The 24,468-nt window shown below is 39.2% G+C and overlaps 1 long non-coding RNA gene across 1 annotated transcript; it reads right to left on the bottom strand.

Annotated features, from left to right (window-relative positions):
* Nucleotides 1–11,787: 11,787 nt before the first annotated feature.
* LOC127952327 (uncharacterized) lies at nucleotides 11,788–13,003 on the bottom strand. The gene is made up of 4 exons (XR_008152901.1): nucleotides 12,850–13,003; nucleotides 12,201–12,233; nucleotides 12,014–12,107; nucleotides 11,788–11,932 (listed from the first exon to the last, which is right to left on the bottom strand). It is a non-coding gene; the product is annotated as an uncharacterized LOC127952327 (long non-coding RNA).
* Nucleotides 13,004–24,468: the final 11,465 nt, after the last annotated feature.

Here is a 24,468-nt window from a genome sequence, read left to right as displayed (position 1 = left end):
GATGGCTAAATACTTTAAGTTAACCACCTTCCGCCAAGAGGGCAATGATGTGGGTGCCATGGCACTGGTGTTCTGGTCCCTGGCCGAGGGCATGGGATATAATGATGTGGCCCTTAAGGACTATTTTAATACTGGGCTGGATGACCCGGTTCCTCAGAAGGAACTGGCTCAATTGGACACATTCGGGTTCTGGGAATTTGTGTGCTACTTGCAGCATCAGCTTCCGTGGGATGCCCCAGCCACTCCTGTCTCTTCCGGTGGGATGGCTGCCAGCCCAGCGTCACAGCACAAGGTGGTCGTCAGCTCAGCGCCACGATGCAAGATGGCCACCAGCCCAGCGCCACTGTCCAAGATGGCGGCCGGCCCAGCGCCACTGTCCAAGATGGCCGCCGGCCCAGAGTCAGGGTTAGTCACCATTGACCCTCCAGAGTCAATTCAGGTTCCAGTTGACCCTCCAGAGTTGAGTCAGGTTCCCATTGACCCTCCAGAGTTGAGTCAGATTCCGGTTGACCCTCCAGAGTTAAGTCAGGTTCCAGTTGACCCTCCAGAGTCGAGTCAGGTTCCAGTTGACCCTCCAGAGTCGAGTCAGGTGCTCGTGGACCCTCCAGAGTCGAGTCAGGTGCTCATGGACCCTCCAGAGTCAGGGTTAGTCACCGTTGACCTTCCAGAGTCAGGGCTAGTTCCTGTTGACCCTCCAGAGTCGAGTCAGGTGCTCATGGACCCTCCAGAGTCAGGGTTAGTCACCGTTGACCTTCCAGAGTCAGGGCTAGTTCCTGTTGACCTTCCAGAGTCAAGTCAGGTGCCAGTTGACTTTCCAGAGTTGAGTCAGGTTCCGTTTGACCCTCCAGAGTCGAGTCAGGTGCTCGTTGACCCTCCAGAGTTGAGTTAGGTGCTCATGGACCCTCCAGAGTCAGGGTTAGTCACCGTCGACCTTCCAGATTCAGGGTTAGTCACTGTTGACCTTCCAGAGTCAGGGTCAGTCATCGTTGACCTTCCAGAGTCAGGGCTAGTTCCTGTTGACTTTCCAGAGTCGAGTCAGGTGCCAGTTGACTTTCCAGAGTTGAGTCAGGTTCCAGTTGACCCTCCAGAGTCGAGTCAGGTGCTTGTGGACCCTCCAGAATCAAGTCATGTGCTCGTGGGCCCTCCAGAGTCAGGGTTAGTCACTTTGACCTTCCAGAGTCAGGGTTAGTCACCGTCGACCTTCCAGAGTCAGGGTTAGTCACCGTCATCCTTACAGAGACAGGGCTAGTCACCGTTGACCTTCCAGAGTCAGGGCTAGTCACCATTGACCTTCCAGAGTCTGGACTAGTTCCCGTTGACCTTCCAGAGTCAAGTCAGGTCACTGGTGAACTTCAAGGACAGAGTCAGGTCACTGGTGATCTTCAAGGACAGAGTCAAGTCACTGGTGATCTTCAAGGACAGAGTCAAGTCACCTGTGATCTTCAAGAACAGAGTCAAGTCACCGGGGTTCTTCATGGGAGAATTCAAATCACCAGTGATCTTCATGAACAAAGGCAAGTCACCATTGATCTTAATGAACAAAGGCAAATCACCATTGATCTTCATGAACAAATACAAGTCACCAATGATCTTCATGAACAAATGCAAGTCACCAATAATCTTCATGAGCAGAGTCAAGTCAGCATTAATCTTCTGGAATCCAGTATAAACACCATGGGATTACCAGAGTCTCGTCACTTCTCTGTGGAACTGCCAGAGCCGTTCCACGGTTCTGCTGAACTATCAGAGCCTTTCCACGTCTCTGATGAACTACCAGAACCGTTCCATGTCTCTGCTGAACTACCAGAGTCTCTCCTCGCCTCTGTGGAACTTCCAGAGTCTTGTCACGTCTCAGTCGAACTCTCTGAACACCCGACTGATTCTGTCGTGGCCACGGAGGCTACCCTTAACATGTTCATGTTCTATGTTTCAGACTTGCCCAACCAGACTTGTCCTCCCGTTTGTCTGGCCGCACGGATGTGGTGGTCTTCCGCACCACCCTGGGGGTCTTCCGTTCTGACCACACAGTTGTGGTGGTCTTCTGCTCCGCCCTGGGGGACTCCGGTCTCGACCACACGGATGTGGTGGTCTTCTGCTCCGCCCCTGGGGGGCGTCCGTCCCGACCACACGGTTGTGGTGGTCTTCTGCCTCAACCACAAGGATGTGGTGGTCTTCTGCTCCGCCCTGGGGGGCGTCTGTTTTGACCGCACGGATGTGGTGGTCTTCTGCTCCGCCCTAGGGGGCGTCTGGTTCGGCCACACGGCTGTGGTGGTCTTCTGCTCCGCCCTGGGGGGCGTCTGTTTTGACCGCACGGATGTGGTGGTCTTCTGCTCCGCCCTAGGGGGTGTCTGGTTCGGCTACACGGCTGTGGTGGTCTTCTGCTCCGCCCTGGGGGAAGTCTGCTTTGACCGCACGGATGTGGTGGCCTTCTGCTCCGCCCTGGTGGGCATCATGTTATGTCCTTCTTGGACTTGTGTTTTTCTGTTTGTGTTTTTTTGTTCTTCTGTCTGTGTCTTTCTTTCTGTTTCCTCCTATGGACCTGGCCCTCCGTCCCTCCCCCTGATCCTCCGCCGGTCCACCTCCCTCCTGGGTTTCTTGTCTGTGTCTTTCGTTCTGTTTCCCGCTAAGGACCTGGCCCTCCGTCCCTCCCCCTGATCCTCCGCCGGTCCACCACCCTCCTGGACTCCTTGTTTTGTGTTGCACTTCTCTTGTCTCTGTTTTCCCATTTTACCTGGTCGTCTTGTCTCTGTTTCCCCATTCTACCTGGTCTTCTTGTCTCTGTTTTCCCCATTTTACCTGGCCCTCCGTCCCTCCCCCTAGTCCTCCGCCGCTCCACCTTCCTCCTGGTCTCTTTGTCTTTTTGGTTTTCCCTTGGGTTCGGGTGGAACATCTGGCAGAGGGGGTAATGTCACACTGTCTAGTCTCTGTTTCCCTGGGTGTCCACTAGTGGGCTCACTTCCCCTTAGGCACTTCACCGTAGGCACTAGAATTCCTCTAGTCTGGTCCTGTCTTCACAGTAATTGCACTCCTGTTAATTGCACCAGGTACAGTCACTTTATTGTCATTAGCCTCCCTATAATTACCAATCTTTCCCTGTTGTTTGTATGGAGTCCTTACACTTCGTGTATCCAGCATTCCCCGAGATTCTTCCTGGTCTGCTTGTCCTCCGAGTCCTATCGTGTTCCGAGTACCCTTTCCTGTCCCTTTCCTTTTGTGTGTTTTGTTTTGAACTGATTGTTTGGTTTTGACCTTGGCTTGTGACTACAATTTGGATTATCCCACATTAAAGACATCTGCAATTGGATCTCTCTATTATCTCCAGTGGTGTCAAAAGTATTGGCATTCATTACTCAAGTAGAAGTATAGATACTAGGGTTTAAAAAGACTTTTGTAGAAGTTGAAGTATCAACTCAAGCTTTTTACTCAAGTAAAAGTGTAAAAGTACTGGTTTAAAAAACTACTTAAAGTATAAAAGTAAAAGTAATTTAAGGAAAAAAATGCCATTAAGAACAAAAGCTTGGGCCGTGCCACAAGGGCCTATTGTGCACTACCCCACCTCCTCAAAAAAACTTTTTTCTAAAGGCCATAATGACTATAATGTTATATTAAATATGAATATGAAATATTTGGGATGCACTAGGCTACCTGTTTCAGCCACATATATGCCCATTGAAAATGAACTCATTTTAGTACAATGCAAATACATTAAAGAGCTAGAGATATGATGACTAGTTGCCAATAAGTATTGTTATGGTGCAAAAAGTCAAACTTCAGAGGCATGTCATCAATAACCTTGAATGGAATGTAAATGTACATCCAAGCTTAGCTGCAGAAATCTGTGAGGGGAATGGACAAGAACATTGGTGCAGGCTAAGAAACAATTACTCTTGTGTGGTTGACTATTTACAACAAACATTATAGTGCTGTCAAAATGAATGATTAATCTAAGTGATTATTCAAAAACTAAAAATGAAAAATAACTCATAATCCTGATACCTTCTTGATTGATAGCTTCTTGTATTCGGTACATACGTCTGCTATGTCCAGTGTTCGGAGGGTAACGAGTTACAAAGTTGATATAGAGCTTCACAGTCCCACCCACAGCTTGAGAGAGCTCTGGTGCCGGAAGTAAATTTCCCATTCATTTCTCCCATTCACTTTTGGAAAAATCCGTATCTGAAGAGTTTTAGAGCATGTGTGAGGATAACCAGCCACGGCTGCATATAACATATCATTTCAAGTGAAAAAATTAAGACAAAATCCAAAAAAAGTCAAAGGTACAAGACTGTGTACATATTTTCATTTCGAGCGCAGGAACTACTCATCCCATAAACCACCGCGCCCCATTGAATTCGACTGAAGCCACAACTGCGAACGAGGCAACGAGCCTTTTGAGCGACATCCAAATCTGATGACGGCCGCTCGCGCGAACTTTTTCCTCCAGTGAATTTTATTTTATATAGTGAATGTGCAGTAATAACAGTTCTTTCAGTATTAATCGTGTAAATAAATAGTGTTTTATATATGTATTGTGTATTGATTTTTATTTTATCATTGTGTATTTTATATTGTGTGCGTGTGTGAAAGTGGTTAACAATAACGTCAGCAATGGTGCAGTGCTTTGTATCTGACTGCAATCACTGCTCAGTTGTCAACACATGTCGTTGCCATTACACAAATGTTCAGTAAATGCACAAAAAGGTATGTCTAGGCTAAATATTGTTTTGACAGTGGCATTATAAAATGCTTGATATGACTCATTTCATATGGAGGCTACAGTAGCCTAGCTAAAGTGGACGATAATGCTAACTAAAGTTACCAACCTCCCTGCAAAACTCTCAATGGCAGCCAAGGAGATCATGATTGCACTGATAAGTCTACCGTGCAAAAACGCAATACAGGTTTTTATTTTATTTTATTTTTTTATTAATGATCTTCAGTCTTCACGGACCTTCGAGGGGTTTAACCAGACGGTTATACGAGCTCCACCAATCAGATGCATCACTGTGGGATTGTGGGATTGTTCAGGATTGTGGGTAATGAAGTACTTAGCCAAGACATCGCGAATAAAAGGCATTTAGATCAAAACAAGGTTAGTGCCCCATGATCTTTTTACGTTTATATGAGCATATACTGTCGCTTAGTACAGCCGTAGCTGGTTTTAAGTCTACCATGTATGGTTACGTTTTAATGGCTTATACCCCAAATGTCAATGCAGAAATTGCATTGAATTTTTAGTTCCGGCACCAGCTGTGGGTGGGACTGTGATGCTCTATAGCCTAGATATCACAACATTGTCATTTGCGTCATTAATCGCAAACGATAATTTATTAAAACGTCTCACTACCCAACTACCTACAGTAGCTTAATTTGTGGAGTACGAAGAGAAAGCACCCATTTGGCAAATGAGCCAGTAGTGAGAAATAAATAATAACTTTTAAGTAGGGTCCAGTGCCTTTTCGATACTTTTAAAATGGTACTGGCGCCTCAACGTGCTTGAACCGATACTTAAAAAAAAAACAAGAACTACAAAAAAAACTATGGATAACATTAAAGAACATTACAAATATTTAAAATAAATCCATAGCTTTCACCTTGGATGCTCTCATTTCCCAAGTTGTGCTTCCCTTAATCTAAGGCTAATAAATGTATTTCACAATCTGGGTCATTATTTAATACAAAAGTACACATAATGTTTCTACTGTATCTCTTTCACTCACTCTGATATTTAGTTAAGATGAGTGCTGTCTGTCACTGTCTTAAATCAGTTCTGTGAATGACTGTATGCTCATTCTTTATAAAGTAGCAACAATCTCGTTTTTAAAATACAGTACTGTGCAAAAGTCTTATGGAAAAGAAAGAATAGTGTTTTCACCCCAAAAAAGGGTTTTAAGCCAGTTATTTATATCTTTTGCTGCAATGTGTCAGTAGGACAGTAGTTTGCCATTAATTTTAATAATAATCTAGTGCGATTGTGAATGCACAAGCAGTTTGACGATGGCAAAATGAATGTTTGGAAATGTAAACTGATATTTTATACTGACACTCTACAGCAAAATATATAAATAACTGCCCAGCTAACACAGTTACGTTGTGACGACGTAACTGGACCAGACCATATTCGTTGCAGCGACATCCCAAATAACGTTCCAGCGACGTAACTTTGTGATTCCCATATCCGTCGTGGCAACGTTATAGTGGAACGTCGCTGGAACGTGAGGAGTACGTCCCAGCGACCAAATTGGCACGTTATGAGAACGTTACTATAAAGTACCATATTGGTCGCAGCGACGTACCATATAACGTTCCAGTGACGTAACTTTGTGATTCCCATATCCGTCGTGGCGACGTTATAGTGGAACGTCGCTGGAACGTGATGAGTACGTCCCAACGACCAAACTGTCACGTTATGAGGACGTTCCTATAAAATACCATATTGGTCTCAGCGACGTACCACATAACGTTCCAGTGACGTAACTTTGTGATTCCCATATCCGTCGTGGCGACGTTATAGTGGAACGTCGCTGGAACGTGATGAGTATGTCCTGACGACCAAACTGGCACGTTATGAGGACGTGACATTACAGGATCATATTGGTAATTCATATTTTCACCTCACCATTACCTTGAAATACATAAAGAACTAATAAACTCAATCCATCTCTGGTGCAAAAAATAAACCTTATGAAATTGTAATTGTAATCTAATTATAGGGGATTCATAGTTAATACATTAATTACATACATGCAATGCAAACAAATACAAAAACATTACATTCTAATATAAAATAGACAAAAACACACTGCATTCATTCACAAATCAATATTTATTCAGCACTACTTTGTACAAATAGGAAGCCAAAACATTTTGAACATCGCACCTGTTCTTTAAACATGCAAAATGTTACTAAGTTATGAGCACAGAAAACTAAACATCAATTCATAGATTACACAATATAAACAATAGAAATTTTTTGTCTTAAAGATGGGGAGATGGTTAATGACGTTATTAGTGAAAATTAAAAATAATTATCAGTAAACTTATTGATACAACATAATTTAGTGCAACAAAAAATACATGATAAATAGATATGAAACAATTCAGCAGATACTGCACCGAGATACTGCACAAAGTAAAACTGTGAGCGTCATATATGAGGCTCCTGGTATAAATGTCTGATGGTGATGTGCTTTAATTACACGACATGCAGGAAAAAATTTAGGCTAATTCATGCACACGATTTTCTATTTCATTCCCTCGATTTGCTAAAACGTGTACACTATTTATACATCAAGAGAACGAATTAGTAAATTGTGCATACGATTTAGCAAATCAATGAAATGTAAAAGTAATCGTGCACGTTTTAGTACATCGAGGGAACAAATTAGTAAATCATGGACATGATTTCTTTCTTTTTCTTGCATGTCATGATCAGGGCTCTGTGCTTCTTGCATGTCATGATCAGGGCTCTGTGCTCACTATCAGAGGATAAAACTAAACAATATAACAATTACCAAAGAACCATAATTTTTGAGCTTCTCAGAAGAAAAACATTCATAAAGCGTAAAGATATGAAAAATGAACAATATAGAGATTTCTAGCATCTCTCCTGTATTATTTGTCCCACCCGAAAAAACAAAGTTTTTTAAGAAAATGAGCATATCGACTTTCTCAGAAGAATCTGTGATCTGTGATTACTGACTGTAATGTGGAGATGACTCTTTCAGACAGTGCTGAGGAGGCAGAGTTAGGTGCAGGGCAGCTGATAGAGAAGATGAAGAGTGTGTTTCTTACCCCAGCAGCAGAAGACAGGCTCTTCTGAGGGAAGGACAGGAGGCTTGATGCAGTGTTGTGCTGTAGAACAAGGCTTCTTCTCAGCACCTGATCTTCTTCAGAAAAGAGTTCCTCTAGTGTAGAGTCAGACACTCAGACTTCTTGCAAACTGGAATCTTTTAATAACATTTAGCATATTACTGTAGCCATGTTCATTGTTTTTATTATAACACATGGCAAGCTTATGAGAAAATTGTTAAACGTGTTCTTCCTCCTCTTCTTCATCCTGGGCCTGCTGTCAACATCCTCTGAGCTGAAAGGGAGGATCATCTTGTTAATGTTGCTCATGTATGTTCACAACCAGTCAAAAATCTGGAATCTTCTCTTTATGGTTTTCAAGAGAAGTCTCTTCTACTCAGCAAGGCTAGATTAATTTGATAAAAAAAATTTTTTAAAGTAATTGTAAAAAAAAAAAAAAAAAAAAAAAACAGAAAGAAAGAAATAACAGTTTTCATACTCTTTTTTTGAATATACTTAAAAATATTTATTGAAATAATTATGAGGCAAAGCTGAATTTTTCAGTAACTTTACTCCAGTCTGCAGTGTCACATGATCTTTTTCATATACTGATTTGCTGATCGGGAAACATTGCTGATTATCACAAATCAGTGCATTTACATGCACCCAATCGCATTATTGCCGCTAAGATCAAAGTGTACATCTGCTCATGACATACATGATGTAAATCACATCTGCAGTTAGCTTACTACGGTTGTTTGTTCCACTGAACTCTATTGGTAAAGAAGGAACTTGTGACCAAAGTTGGTTTTAGGGAAACGCACCCCATATTAGAAATGATGGGGAAGAAAACTTAGCATTTCTGGAAAGTTGAATTTTTTCTTCATTATTATTTTATAAAACACAAAGTTCAAAACATTGAAAAAAAGGTAATCTTTTGTAAAATTACAAAAGTCTTCTCTACCACTGGTTTTCAATTTTATGCATTCTTGCTATTAGCCAACCACCCCCAAATAAAAGAAATAAATAAAATAAATAATAAATAAATATAACTGTAGTGTAGACAAAATGTTTGGGCAGCACAACTGTTTCCAACACTGATAATAATCAGAAAAATGTATTGAGCAGTAAATCATCATATTAGAATGATTTCTGAAGATCATGTGACACTGAAGACTGGAGTAATTAATGCTGAAAATATAGCTGTGCATTATAGAAATAAATTAAACTTTTAAAATATATTTAAAACTTTTGACCAGTTGTGTACATTGCCACATTTAAATGAAAACTCAACTTGTAATAAACAAAGCACACATTCTCAAAGAACTTACATTCTGGTGATTACTTCCTTCCCGCACTGCTGTCAGTTCCCTTCAGTCATTCCCAGACCTCCTTGTTTTTAATCTTTCCCTCAAATCTACAGAAACAAACATCATTTTACAGACAATTTGGATAAGTCACAAATTGCAATAGTTATATAACTATAATCACAATGCTAAATTAATTATATATATATATATATATATATATATATATATATATATATATATATATATATATATATATATATATATTGAATCGGCACACAAGTATCGGGATAGTATTGAATTGGCAGATTAGCATATCATCCCAGCCCTAATTACTAGAGTCAAAACAATGAAACTCTCTTCAAGAGTGCACAATAACTGAGATTTAAAACTGTTGAAAGGAAAGGCTCAAAATATTGCACATATAATACACAACAATATCTCTTCCTTTGGTGTTTTTAACATTTCTGTGAGTAATGCTACACGCTGTGACTCTGTGTTGCTTCAAGTGCATCATTCTGCGCACTGGTTGTGTTTACGTGCTGCACGCTGTATAGGAGCCATACCCTTTCGTATTATAATACATTAGCACAATGAAAGATTCTTGTTCTGTCCCATCTACCACATGTTGCTGCCTTCATTACTGTGCTATAAATTTAAAAGAAATGTATTTTACACACACATACATTATACACACACACACACATATATATATAGACGGTTTCAACGGCAACAACATAAACAAACGTTACTGCGCATGCGCGCTTTTGTGGACCTAACCTAACCGGTAGACTTCCAAATAGAATCAATAACAACAGCCAAGTCCCTCTAGAGTAGATATTTTTTGATAACAAACAAAATATGTTTGCTGCGTGGATCAGGCGGACTTAATGAAAATGCAAATTCATCCTTTGCCAGCAGGAGATGTTTTAAAGCATAGACATAAAGCGCGAGAAATAGAGGTTTCCCCAGTAACAGCTGTAAACAAAGCAGAGCTGCTACGCTCACACGCTGCTTTATCAGGCATATAACATGCAAGTCTTTCTTCAGAAATACAGCGATATAAAAACACCTGTGCCTCGTTTTGATATTTAAACATAAATGTAAGGAATTATTATTATTAAACGTGCAGTACGTTACGTAACGTTACATTACTCATGTTTATTCAATGAAGCCTTTTTGAAAATCGATCAGTTTTAAAATTGTGGCGAGTCTCCAAAAATAAATAAATGTATGGGAAACATCCCGCAGCACAACCACCTGAGCCCAACTTCAGTCTACTCATCACCTTGCCTTTAACTGCGTTTGTAGATGGCACCGCAGCCAGACCGATATACACAAAACAGACAGGAAGTTAACTTAGGTCCAGGCGCGTGCATCCGATGAAACTGTCTAATATATATATATATATATATATATATATATATATATATATATATATATATATATATATGTGTATATCAGTTTGAGACCAAAGGTTTGGACACACCTTCTCATTCAAAGAGTTTTCTTTATTTTCATGACTATGAAAATTGTAGATTCACACTGAAGGCATCAAAACTATGAATTAACACATGTGGAATTATATATGGAATTATATACATAACAAAAAAGTGTGAAACAACTGAAAATATGTCATATTCTAGGTTCTTCAAAGTAGCCACCTTTTGCTTTGATTACTGCTTTGCACACTCTTGGCATTCTCTTGATGAGCTTCAATAGGTCGTCACCTGAAATGGTCTCCAACAGTCTTGAAGGAGTTCCCCGAGAGATGCTTAGCACTTGTTGGCCCTTTTGCCTTCTGTCTGCGGTCCAGCTCACCCCTAAACCATCTCCATTGGGTTCAGGTCCGGTGACTGTGGAGGCCAGGTCATCTGGCGCAGCACCCCATCACTCTCCTTCTTGGTCAAATAGCCCTTGATGCCTTCAGTGTGAATCTACAATTTTCATAGTCATAAAAATAAAGAAAACTCTTTGAATGAGAAGGTGTGTCCAAACTTTTGGTCTTTACTGTAAAATATATATTTTACAGTTTTTTTATATATATACACACACACACACACACACACACATATACACACACACACACACTTTTGCACATCCTGTCATACCAGTGACTGGGTGTTACTGCAATAGACTTTGCAGCATTAAGGTTAACGATTAATCGATTATTTGATCATTAATTTAAACGACGATCAATCATGGAAATGATTGAAAATTGACATCCCTACACAGAAGTATAGAAAATTCTACATTGATTTAAAATTTCTTTTGCAAAAAATGACACTGATATCGGATCAGAATTACTGTCTCTTCTCATAGTGACAGCCAATCACATTAGTTTTCTGGTATTGCATGCACTTGATTGGCTTGCGTCTGCGCTTGGGTATTTGCATAAGATGTTCTGACTGGAGGACGGCTGCATTGGCGCTTGAGAAGTCTTCAACTTCTATTTAGAATTAATTTCTAGAATTAATTTCACCATGCTTGACGTCACTTCATTTAAAAGTAAACGAGAGGCGTTCACGCCCCGTGTGATGGGGCGTTATATGTCTGGATACCGCTGCACAAATCTTTCAACAACGAGAAATGTAGTTCCTGCACAGACTTACATCCAGGACAGCAGAATAGTCAGGATGACCTGAAACACATAACCAACTGAAATCAATTTAAAAGTATTTAGTCTTGCCTGAGTGATGCTGAAACAACCAGGTTTAGTTTTTCACCCAGGAGAAACTGCTTCCTGTGGAACAGTCTCCATGAAGAATGATCTCTTGATCCTGGATCCTTGCTGCCATCCACGCAGAGATGATTTGGAGGATATGTGGTTGTGTCTAAAGGGTAATGAATCAATGTTACAAGAATACTGATAGCAGCACTATTGATCCTGTAACTTATGTAAATGTTTTCATTACCGAACAAGTCAGGAACCAAATTAGTACCAGTTCTTGAAACCCATCTCTACTTGTAATAGTTGTCTTGTTGCTGCTGCCCAGACTGTCTCTTCCCCTGATGATAAATATATGTGTTCATTTTAAAGCAATAAATAATACATTTAAATTACTAGGTGGTAACAAATATATTTCCTTATAAGGAACTCACTGAATCATGGACTCAACTGGTGGTTGTCAGGCCCTAAGAAAGTGAACAATTTGTTTACTTTTTGTGAAACGAAAGTATCAGATCAATTTGAGAATTAAACTAGCATTAAAAAGCATGCATGTGAAAAACACCATTAACACCAATAATGAACAGATGACAGAATTTACAAGCCTGCCACTTGAGGGAGAAAAGGGGAAATTATTAATCCCACATAACGTTACACTGAACATGATTTCGGCAGCCTCGGTCTAATTAACGTTAAACTTTATATTTAACGTTATATCGGTTTATATTCAATTTCACAGCATGGCTAGCATGAGCATCATCAAGCTCGAGCAGCAGGTATTCAAACAAACTAACGTTACTACGGTTAAGAATTTAATTATTAGAAAGTTAATACTGTATAGTTTATAGTGATAAATTTCAAATAATTTAAAACAGGTAAGGTTATATTCGATTTTAACAGTTAACGTTGCCGTTACCTTGGACCACCTCTGAGACTGCTTTTGAGCTAATTAACCAAACGGAGCATTTATTTATTAAATTGAAAGAGAAAACCTACAAAAATACAAAACACTACTCCTCTTTGATGGCATTTAACGTTATATCAGTTAAAATCTATGAATAAAAGTAGATTTATAGGACTTACCTTTCCTCCGTGTCCGTCTGCTGGAAGTTGACCGTTACAAAATGACGGGCACGCGCACGTCGCGCACTTCACTCAGAAAGTGACGTGCGCTGCTAGTTTAAGGTTTAAATGTTAATTTGTCCCGTACTCTCTTTCATTAACAAACATTATCACCATTTGCTAAATTGTTTATTTTATTGTTCTTAAACTGATGGCATATATATATATATATATATATAATTATTTTAACATGCTTGATTAATTTTTTTGTATATTTCCCAAAGAATATGCTGTTCAAATGGTATCTTAATAATAATAATACATCTAGTGCAATAATATTAAAAGTTATCTGAAGACCAGCTGACCACGTCGCTACAACGTCCCCAATGGGACTAACTAGCAACGTCTTTTGAGTACGTGCCCACGACGTTTCTGGGAAGTTAGCCAAGATTTAAAAAAATGGAACTTTACCACGACGTCCTCACAACGTTGCCATAAAGTAATGTCGCGCTGACCAAATGACGACTAACTGGCAACGTCCTCACGTTCTGTGTTTGCTGGGTGGCCGAACACCATTCTTTTAAGTGAAAATACTGCCTAAGACTTTTGCACAGCAGTGTATGTACCTATGATTAAATGAAGTATATTTAAATAAGTGTAAGGAAACAGCTGTTTCGTGATTAGCGGTGACAAGCGAAAACTTTACACTAGATGAGAAACCGACTGATCGTGACCTTTTGTAAACTGTATTTATGACAAAGAACTTCACAGATACAGATATTTTCTAACAATCTATCGGTAAACACACACCTTGTGTCCTCTGTCTCTGTTTGAGCTCGCGCTGCTCCACCGCGGTCCGCGGATTGAAGAGCGCGCTGAAAGACGGGAGGAGACCGGACTGACGCCGGTTTCATTTGAAATTTAAGCGGACTGACTCTGAGGCGATCTGATACTACTGGTTCCAACCTACTTTTAAGAAATATATTTTTTGATAAACGAACCCAAAACTGTCTATGCAGTGTGATTTGATTTGTGTCATGTGCACGTGTGATGGATCGCGTATGGACCAATAGGGTGTCGGAATGGTATATGTGTATACTTCTCATCCAACCACAATCAAATTCACTCAATCCTGATGGCGCGATTTATCTGGATAGGTTTTTTTTCTTTCTCTCTCTCTGAACAATAACAATCCGGAATGAAATAGCAGTAACGAAGCTATTTTTTTAAATGTAAGGAGTAGAAAGTACAGATACTTGCGTGAAAATGTAAGGAGTAGAAGTAAAAAGTCGGCAGAAAAATAATTACTCAAGTAAAGTATAGATACCCCAAATTTCTACTTAAGTACAGTAACGAAGTATTTGTACTTCGTTACTTGACACCTCTGATTATCTCTATTATCTCCCTGTGTCTCTCTGGTGCACGATCGTCACAAGGTGACTATATCCGATTCTTTTGACGACCCGCTTACATCATCTTTTAAAAGTGACCCGTATCCGATTTTTGCATTTACACTATACACTGCTGAAACTACCAAACGTAGACATTCTGACCCAGAAAAGAAAGTAATTTACATTGTTTTGCATTGTTATACATTGTTTTGCTTTGTATTTGTATTTTTAAGCTTTTTATCTTATATTGGCGCTGTAGCCACAAGCGCTTAAAACCGTACCTCCCCCTATCTCGTGAAATGTCTTCAAACACAGATTTATTTCTGTAATAACCCTGCATTTATGCCTGCACTCTCTCTTCACCCCAAAGACTTGAAGACATGAAACCTTCGCATTGCTCAACTGAGTGTATCCTTCATCCTCCATCACACCTATAATAAGTCATGTGATCTCAGTTGGTGGTGTCCACGTGAGTTGACATCACTTTTCTTAATGACGTACGACTCGCATTTACTGGGGAATATCCGATTTGTCTGCTTACATGGCACATGCAAATGCACGTATCCGATTCATATCCGATTTATTACCACATATGAATGAAGCCTGAATCAGTTCTGAGAAAATCGGAATCCATGTGTTTTTTTCCTGCTTACACGTTCACCTGTAATATCCGATCTGTGACACATGAAAGGAAAAAATCGGAATTGGGTCACTTGAACCATGCAGTGTAAATGGGGCCTTAATAATACCCCCCAAAAAATGGAGCCTCTGAAAAATGTCAGTGTTAAACAACTAAAGTGCCATGGTTAAAAGGTATTTTACTGAACTCAATTGACAATTTTCAATGCAGCAAGTTAACATATAATGTTGTTTCTTGCCCTTTATATTTTTTACAATATGTCTGTGATGCAAGACAAGGTGATTCAGCCTAAGGGTGCTTTCACACCAGAGGTGAATGAAGCGTTAAATGAAATTTTGTGCCGCATTAACCAATCAGGAGCTTGCTCTAGTACTGTCGTGATTTCGATGCAGCAAGCATAGAGAAAATCCAAAACAACAATGGAGGACAAAGTCATCGTCGCTGTATGTGGAGACCTGGAGCTGTATGATACTTCATACTTCTACAGAAACAGGAATAAAAAGGATCTTGCTTGGAATAAATAGATTAGTTGAATAAAGATCAAATATTAACTGTTAGATTTACCCAAAACAAGTTATATTTTATCTTGAACAACTAGAGACATCAGAGCTGCGGCAAATATCAGAAGGACTAGCCGAGATGAGACTGCTCTCAGTGGATACATGATCACTGAGCTCCCGATGATCGCATGTAGCTCATCTTCGAAATCGGCAAAACACATTTTTAAATAGTCCCTGTCTTTATAAATAAACCGCATATTTGCGTCTGTTGTAAGTTAATTTCACACGCGAATGAAGCGTATAAAACTTCAAACGTTCAAACTACGCACGAATAGCGCAATTTATTCACGTAAGTCACGTCTGGTGTGAACACACAGTCACAGGCGTCGCACTTCATCATCTAACTGAGGACAAAAGTCCATTTATTTAACAAGTGATTTAGGGCCCTATTTTAATGATCTAAACGCAAAGTGTAAAGTGCACGGCGCAGGTACACTCATGTCCGAATCCACTTTTGCTATTTTAACGACGGAGAAATGGTCCGTGCGCCGGGGTGGATTTTTGGAATGGGTGTGTATTGGCACGATTGTTCAATTAATTAGCCAATTTCATTCATCATAATAAGTAGTACTAGGCTGAATTGCAAATAGGTAGCCTAATTCTAATACATGCAATGACTATCCATCTTTAAATTCTTATATTTATGTAGCCTACACAATAATATTCTTTTACACTAATCCTTTTGTTTTTAATATTTGGCATGTTTGTGTGATGCACATCCCTGTGTGTAATAAACAAAGTCTATGTGCACTGTGGACCCGCCCAGAGTCGCATTTTCTACCGATGCGCTCTTTAAATAACAAAAGCATATTGCGCCATTGACTTTAGACTTTAGACCAGGTTTGAGTTGGTCTATGGCGCAGTCTATTTTCAGCTCCTTAATATAGCAATGCGCCTGAACACACCTCTTTTTTAGCCCAGAACGCCCAAGGGGCACACAAATTTGCGCAAATGCAATTGCTAATTAAACGATGTGGTGCTGGACGAAATTAGCAAACACACTTGCGCTGCACCTTGCATCGCTTTGCGCTGGGTGTATGATAGGGCCTATAGTTTGAATGTTTCAAAGTTTAGAGTTGCATTTAAATATAGTTAGATTTTGAAGAAACAGTTGGTACGATTGCCCTTATGTTTGCACACACAGTTGCATTGCAGTCTATGTAGGGCCCCTGTTGGATAAGTAGACATCACTCAGAGCTTCAGGACCCTACTTGGTCCTGTTTTTATGTTTAAAAAAAAAAAAAAAATAATTTTTTTTTTGTTATATTATGAAAAAAGACCTTTAATGAAATTTTTTTGTCATTTTTGTTTTCTTCAAAATAATCAGAAACACTGGTCCCCTCTTAGTCAGTGTAGAGTGAGAGTCCTCTCTAAGGAACATATGAACGTGTATACCATACTCTTCGAATTTAGGTATCTTTGTCTTCTCTGCATATGGTATATGAAGAACTTTATTCTAGGACAGAATGAGATGCTGTTCCAGCATACAGTAAAAAAAAAAAAGAAAAAAAAAGTGATGTGACATTCAGCCAAGTATGGTGACCCATACTCAGAATTTGTGCTCTGCATTTAACCCATCCGAAGTGCACACACACAGAGCAGTGAACACACACACACACACTGTGAGCACACACCCGGAGCAGTGGGCAGCCATTTTTATGCTGCGGCGCCCAGGGAGCAGTTGGGGGTTCGATGCCTTGCTCAAGGGCACCTAAGTCGTGGTATTGAAGGTGGAGAGAGTACTGTACATGCACTCCCCCCGACCCAAAATTCCTGCCAGCCCGGGACTCGAACTCACAACCTTTCGATTGGGAGTCAAACTCTCTAACCATTAGGCCACGACTTCACGACGCAAGGCCGCGGTATTAACTGCAAGCCAGTTGCGTGTTAAAATAATTTGGTCTGGGCCTTATCTAGGCTATGTGTTAACGATTTACAAGTTTCGTGTATGTTTTTATCCAGGTTTTTTTTTTCATTTCATCTGAAAATTACTTTGCGCATCACATTCAAACGTTCTCTGGTGCAGAACCTGCCTTCAGCGTTGCTCAGCTTAGGATAATTTAATAATGTTTGATATAAAGGTTGCTGTCCCATTTTATACAGGAATCATTCATTAAAAAAAAATTCTAATTATATTGTTTGTTTTATGCTTACATGCAATCAAGGTCTTCGGATACTATACAAGATACAAGTTCATTTAACATGCACTGTGACATTTTATAGTTTCAACTCATAAACTCCATGAGATTTTAAAGTCAGTTTAATAGTATTGAAATTCAAGTTGAATCTAGTATAAAAAAGGTTTTAATTGCTTAAATTATTTCTATGAATTTATATGTTATCATGACTTTTTCATCACATCAGAATCAGAATCAGAATGAGCTTTATTGCCAGGTATGTTCACACATACGAGGAATTTGTTTTCGTGACAGAAGCTCCGGAGTGCAAAATAACAGCGACAGAACAAAAAACACAATAAGGAATAAAAAATACAAAAAAATACAAATAGGTGGGTAAGGAATGACAATATACAAATTGACAATGTATGGCAGGTATATTACAATGAGCATTTATGTATGTACATGTATATTATGTGCAAAAAAATTAAGTGTACGCTAAGTATGTGTGTTAGATAAATAAGTGTATGTGTATATAAATATAAATAGTGTAGTGTGTTCCACAGTTATTATCAGCTATTCATAAGATGGATTGCCTGAGTGAAGAAACTTGTCCTGTGTTTGGTCGTTCTGGTGCTCAGTGCTCTGTAGCATCGACCAGATGGCAACAGTTCAAAGAGGGAGTGTGGGTGTGAGGGGTCCAGAGTGATTTTAACAGCCCTTTTGCTCACTCTGGATAAGTACAGTTCTTGAATAGAAGGGAGGGTTGTACCGATGATTCGCTCAGCAGTCCGGACTACCCTCTGTAGTCTTCTGAGGTCAGATTTAGAAGCTGAGCTGAACCAGACAGTTGCTGAAGTGCAGAGGATGGATTCAATGATGGTGGAGTAGAACTGTATCAGCAGCTCCTATGGCAGGTTAAACTTCCTCAGCTGGCGAAGGAAATACAACCTCTGCTGGGCCTTTTTCACAATGGAGGCAGCTCTTTAACCTCCTGTCTGTTAGCAGACTCGTCACCGTCCTGAATGAGGCCTATGAGTGTGGTGTCATCTGCAAACTTCAGGAGCTTGACAGAAGGGTCCTTGGATTTGCAATCGTTAGTGTACAGGGAGAAGAGCAGTGGGGAGAGAACACAGCCCTCCCAGCCTCACTAGTTGCTGCCTGTCTGTCAGGAAGCTGTTGATCCACTGACAGATGGAGGTGGGCACGGAGAGCTAAGTTAGTTTGGGCAGGAGGAGGTTTGGGATGATCGTGTTAAAGGCCGAGCTGAAGTCCACAAATAGGATCCTCACATAAGTCCCCGGTCTGTCTAGGTGTTGCAGAACATAATGCAGTCCAATGTTTACTGCATCGTCCACAGACCTGTTTGCTCTGTAGGCAAACTGAAGAGGATCCAGCAAGGGCCCAGTGATGTCCTTCAGGTGGCCCAGCACCAGTTTTTCAAATGACTTCATGACTACAGACGTTAGAGCCACAGGCCTGTAGTCATTTAGTCCTGTAATTTTGGGTTTCTTAGGGATGGGGATGATGGTGGAACGTTTGAGGCATGAAGGGACTTCGCACAGCTCCAGCGATCTGTTGAAGATCTGTATGAAGATGGGGGCCAGCTGGTCAGCACAGGATTTCAGACAGGCTAGTGTAACACAATCTGGGCCTGGTGCTTTTTTCTTTTTCTGCTTCCGGAAGACCTGGCATCCTCGCTTATCTGAATTGCAGGTGTGGGGGAGAGGGTGGATGCAGGAGGTGTAAATGGTGACATCTTTTTTATACGAGCTGTATTAGTATTCCATTTCGGAAACCAAGCACCCACTTTTTCAATCTATTATTCACTGCATATCTCCTACAACTGAGGGTGTTTTTTTTTTTTTTTTGAGGAAGGTGCCACTGTCAGGGGAGTCAAAGATTACAAAAAAACTACATTATCATTAGAGTTGCCAATTAACTTTATAAATGGAAAATAAGGGCTAATTGAGATTCTTTATTTTATTCCTTATTTATAAGGTTTATTCTTGTAGAAAATAAGTGTTTATTCTTTAAGAAAATAAGGGAAAGAATAAAGGACAATGCAAATATTGTCCAAGAATATAGGCCTATATCTGCCTGCAGTTAAAAAGTTATCATATTTGTTTTGATTCACCTATTTATGTATGCTAAGATTATTCTAAAAAACAAATAAAATAATATATATTTTTTAATGCCATTGGCCTAAGTAAATTCTACCATTATAGAATTGTGACTTTACAAGGTTAGTAATTTAGTAGGTGAACATTCTGTGAAATTACAAATTGCATGGGATTTTAAAGCATAAAAACTGAAGGTCTATGAAACTTTAGTCAATAAAGTATTTTTTAAACAATGGCACTTAAAGTTTTGAAATAAACCATTATTTTAACCATATAGCCTGTAAATAAATAAAATCGATACTTTTCAATGAAAGAACAGTTGTGTAGGTTGTAGTGATGTCCTACGTTCGATTTAACTGGTTCTTCTTTAACCAGTTAACCAAATTGAACTGAATCGTCTGAAGCTGTTCACGTCACCAATAAGCATTAATCCACAAATGACTTAAACTGTTTACTTTTTTAACATGTCTGGCACTCCCTTTGAGTCAAAATAAACCAATATCCTGGAGTAATTAGTTTACTCAAAAAGTACACTGACTGAACTGCTGTGAAGTTAGAAATGAAGATGAACACCGAGCAGAGGCAGATGACGAACGGACACGCCCACTGCTGGAGCGGCTCTCGTTCTCGAGATAAGAACCGGTTGCATCGGTTTTCGGATCAGCAGTACACTGAACAGATAATCGGTTCTGTCGGACGCGGCCGATTTGAGAACCGATTAGCGGATTCTTATTCTCGAGTCAAGAAACTGTTGCATATCAAAGTATTTAGTGAAACATCAGAAAGTGTGATAAAATAACTATTTTATTTTGCTTTTGTTAAAAAGATGAATGTATCTAATCTGTGTAATTTGTTAAATTGTAGATTAAGTTGGATTATAGGCCAAAGGGAAGTTGAACAATAATTAAGACACTAAAGTTTCTGGGCCTTCTTTTAACGATCTAAAATCTATTTTAACAACAGAAAAATGATTGGCGCGCCCGGGAACATGGTCTAAACAGATTGTCCCTATTCTCTTAATGAGTAATGTGTTTTTTTTTAATGTTTGATAGACTTGAAGCCATTATGTCATTGCCAATGATGTCATTACGTCAATCGTAAAAGAACCGGTTTATTGAATCAAACTGCCTGAAAGACCCGGTTTGTGGAAAAGATTTGAACTTCCCATCACTAGTACGTTGCTTCTGGTGTTTGGATTTGTATTTCAATATAATGAGGTCCAAGTTTAGGAATAGTCTACAATAGTTTTTTTTATATATATATCTATTTAACAGTATAAACTTACAATGAAATAAGTATTTTTTCAGGTAGACTGAAAGTTTTCCTGTTTTGCTAAATGTTGGGCTCATGATCAATAAGTTGTTTTCAACTCAAACTGATTTTGTAAAATCAAACCGTTCATGGTGAAGCTGGGTCAGTTAGTGCGAGTCATGCTCACTGTGAGTCGGGAATAGTTGGTTGAGGATTGTGCTTGGTCTTAAAGACTTTCTAAATGCCTACGTTCACAAATAGCAATGATTTCCGCGAAAATAATGATTAATTATCAAATGATAATATGTTATTATTGTGGTCTAGTGAAAATAATATTATGGGCTGTGGGAAAATAATGAATAAAAAGAGTAGGGTTTAATGTGAGTGCAGACAGCATATATCAATCCAGTAACATGACAACACACCGTTCCTCACAGCCAAAAAACAGACCGAGTTCAGTTCAGCTGGAGGGGGTTGGGGTTTTTGGGATAGTTCTGTATAGCTTGTGATATAAAGGGGTTGATATAAAGGTGTGAATCTTTTGCACTTTCATATGGATATCTTATGAGAGTTTCAAACTTGCAGAGCAGGTTTAGGTTTTAGGACAACTTTGAAGAAAGGTTTTGATCCACTTAAAATTTTCAATACTGTATAGCACAATATAGTTGATTAGTTTTTATAACTTAATTTCAGAGGAAGTTGCCTTAACTCCATAAAAAATGATGTAAACTGTTGCGTAAATTTTATTTGTTGCGTCCATACAATATTTTTTAAGGTGTAAGATATAAATTCTCACAGAATGTAGCCTATTCATTTACCAATATATTGAACCATCTCTTTATGTTTTTCTAAATCCTAAACAGAGCCCAGACATAAGTAAAGTATCCATCTATGATGTTTTATTGAGAGTGAGGAGTCACGTGCCAATTTGGGTTGATTTGGGCTGGGTCTGAGCTGGTTGGCCATGACGCTAGGAGACACTATCGGTTGCCAGGGGCAACACCTTCAGAACTTCACAGAGACGCGACTAAACATTCCAGATCTCTTTAATTTTTGCGCATTTATTATTTTGGTGGGACAGAGGTGGATCTACGAATACAAGAAAGAAAAGGAAGAAAGTAAAGAAATGCAAAAAGCTAAGACGAAAGAAAAGGGACCTTACAGGAACAAGCTCATACCAAGCATTGTACTGGCCAAGGTAAGTTTCTTCACATGCATTTTAGTGTGTTGTAATTACATTGCATTTAGCAGAAACTTCTTGACCAAAATGTCAAAGTAATTAACTGCGACCGTTTCGTAAACACTAGATGTTCAATATACACAAACATTTCCAACATGTTTTGATGTAGGCTAAAGCTGTGTGTGTTTAGGTATTTAGTTGTACCGTATTTTTCGGACTATAAGTCGCACCTGAGTATAAGTCGCATCAGTCCAAAAATAGGTCATGATGAGGAAAAAAAACATATATAAGTCGCACTGGACTATAAGTCGCATTTATTTAGAACCAAGAACCAAGAGAAAACATTACCGTCTACAGCCACGAGAGGGCGGGATATGTTCTCAGTGTAGGCTACAGGAGCACTGAGCAGCATAGAGCTCCCTCTGGCGGCTGGAGACGGTAATGTTTTCTCTTGGTTCTTGGTTTCACTCTCTTAGTTCATTTCTCTTGGGTCATGTCAAATTAATTTAGATAAATAAGTCGGACCTGACTATAAGTCGCAGGACCAGCCAAACTATGAAAAAAAGTGCGACTTATAGTCCGGAAAATACGGTAATTTGATTTTAGTCGAATGACTCATACTGTACCAGGTTTTTGTGTTGGGGGCTGCAAAGTGGACAAACCAGTTCTGGGTTGGCTAGGGTAGTTAAATGTGTGATTGCAAGATGAAAATGTCCTGGTTAGATTAAAGCCATTAACAGTGTGAATGCAAGGTGTATGAGATTCAGATGAGGCTGCAGATTGATGCTGTGTCCATTTTGGTAACCTAAAAAACTATTCCATTGTTCTTATGTTTTCCATATGTATCGTGTGAGGCAATGGAGCAGTTTTTAACGCAGCAGTGCCTTCCAGGCATGTTAAAACAGTTCGGAATTGCAAGAACCTCTTCTACTACCGAGTTAACAACACCTGTAAACAATCCTGTTTTGTCGCTGGAATACTGCCAACATGGCGGAGAGCGTGATATCGAGGGGAGGGGCTCTGTACCATGACGACAACTCCTCATTCTCAATAGGCTATTTTAGATTTGGGAAATACACATGCATTACAGACGTGACAAAAAACTGTTTTGGGGAGACAATATATTTTGTAGACTTTCTGTGATTTACAATGCACAAACCAGAAGCAACAATATCTCCAGTGAAGGTTAGGCCATTCTCAAAACATAATACATCTATTTTATTTAAATTGTCGTTTTTGTGTTTCAGAGGAAAAATCTATGTTAAGGCATCTCTCCATTACAGATGCATTTAAAATGCTTTAAAACTTTAAAACAGATGTCTAGATGGTATTTAATAGGTCTGCATAGCACTTTAAAAGAAAAATACAAAATATGCAGATCAGGAGGGTGTGAGGACTGGAACTGGGAACTGCTAACCTACCCCAACCCTAAACCTACCCTTAAAGTAGGATAAATACAGTGTTGGTAGCATAATCTGTTATGTAGCATTATTTGTTTTATATATATATATATATATATATATATATATATATATATATATATATATATATATCCCTGGACCACAAAACCAGTCTTATGTAGCATGGTACATTTGTAGCAAAATCCAAAAGAATATTTATGTATTGTAAAAAATAGTATGGGTCAAAATGAATGATTTCTCTTAAAAAAAGAATGTATTTTCGATGCAAAAAAAATCATTAGGATATTAAGTAAAGATCATGTTCAAATTGAGATATTTTATAAATTTCCTATCATAAATATATCAAAATGTAATTTTTGCTTAGAAATATGCATTGCTAAGAACTACATTTGAACATCTTTAAAGGTGATTTTCTGAAAAAAATGTTTTACATCAATGGAAAGCCTATTAATTCAGCTTTCAGATGTTGTTTGTGGTCCATGTTAATTAATCTAAATATTTTTATTGGTTTTAGACAATAGAGGGTGGTGGCAACTGAAATACAGGTGCTTTTCAATAAATTAGAATGTCGAGGTAAAGTTCATTTATTTCAGTAATTCAACTCAAATTGTGAAACTCACGTATTAATTAAATTCAATGCACACAGACTGAAGTAGTTTAAGGCATTGGTTCTTTTAAAGGGTTAGTTCGCCCAATTTGCAAAATTATGTCATTAATAACTCACCCTCATGTTGTTCCAAACCCCATAAGGCCTCCGTTGATTTTTGGAACACAGTTTAAGATATTTTAGATTTAGTCCGAGAGCTCTCAGTCCCTCCATTGAAGCTGTGTGTATGGTATACTGTCCATGTCCAGAAAGGTAAGAAAAACATCATCAAAGTAGTCCATGTGACATCAGAGGGTCCGTTAGAATATTTTGAAGCATCAAAAATACATTTTGGTCCAAAACTAGCACTA

Source organism: Carassius gibelio, chromosome B3, assembly GCF_023724105.1.
Source record: "Carassius gibelio isolate Cgi1373 ecotype wild population from Czech Republic chromosome B3, carGib1.2-hapl.c, whole genome shotgun sequence".
Lineage (NCBI taxonomy): Eukaryota > Metazoa > Chordata > Actinopteri > Cypriniformes > Cyprinidae > Carassius > Carassius gibelio.
This window is presented reverse-complemented; position numbering and strand designations above follow the sequence as displayed.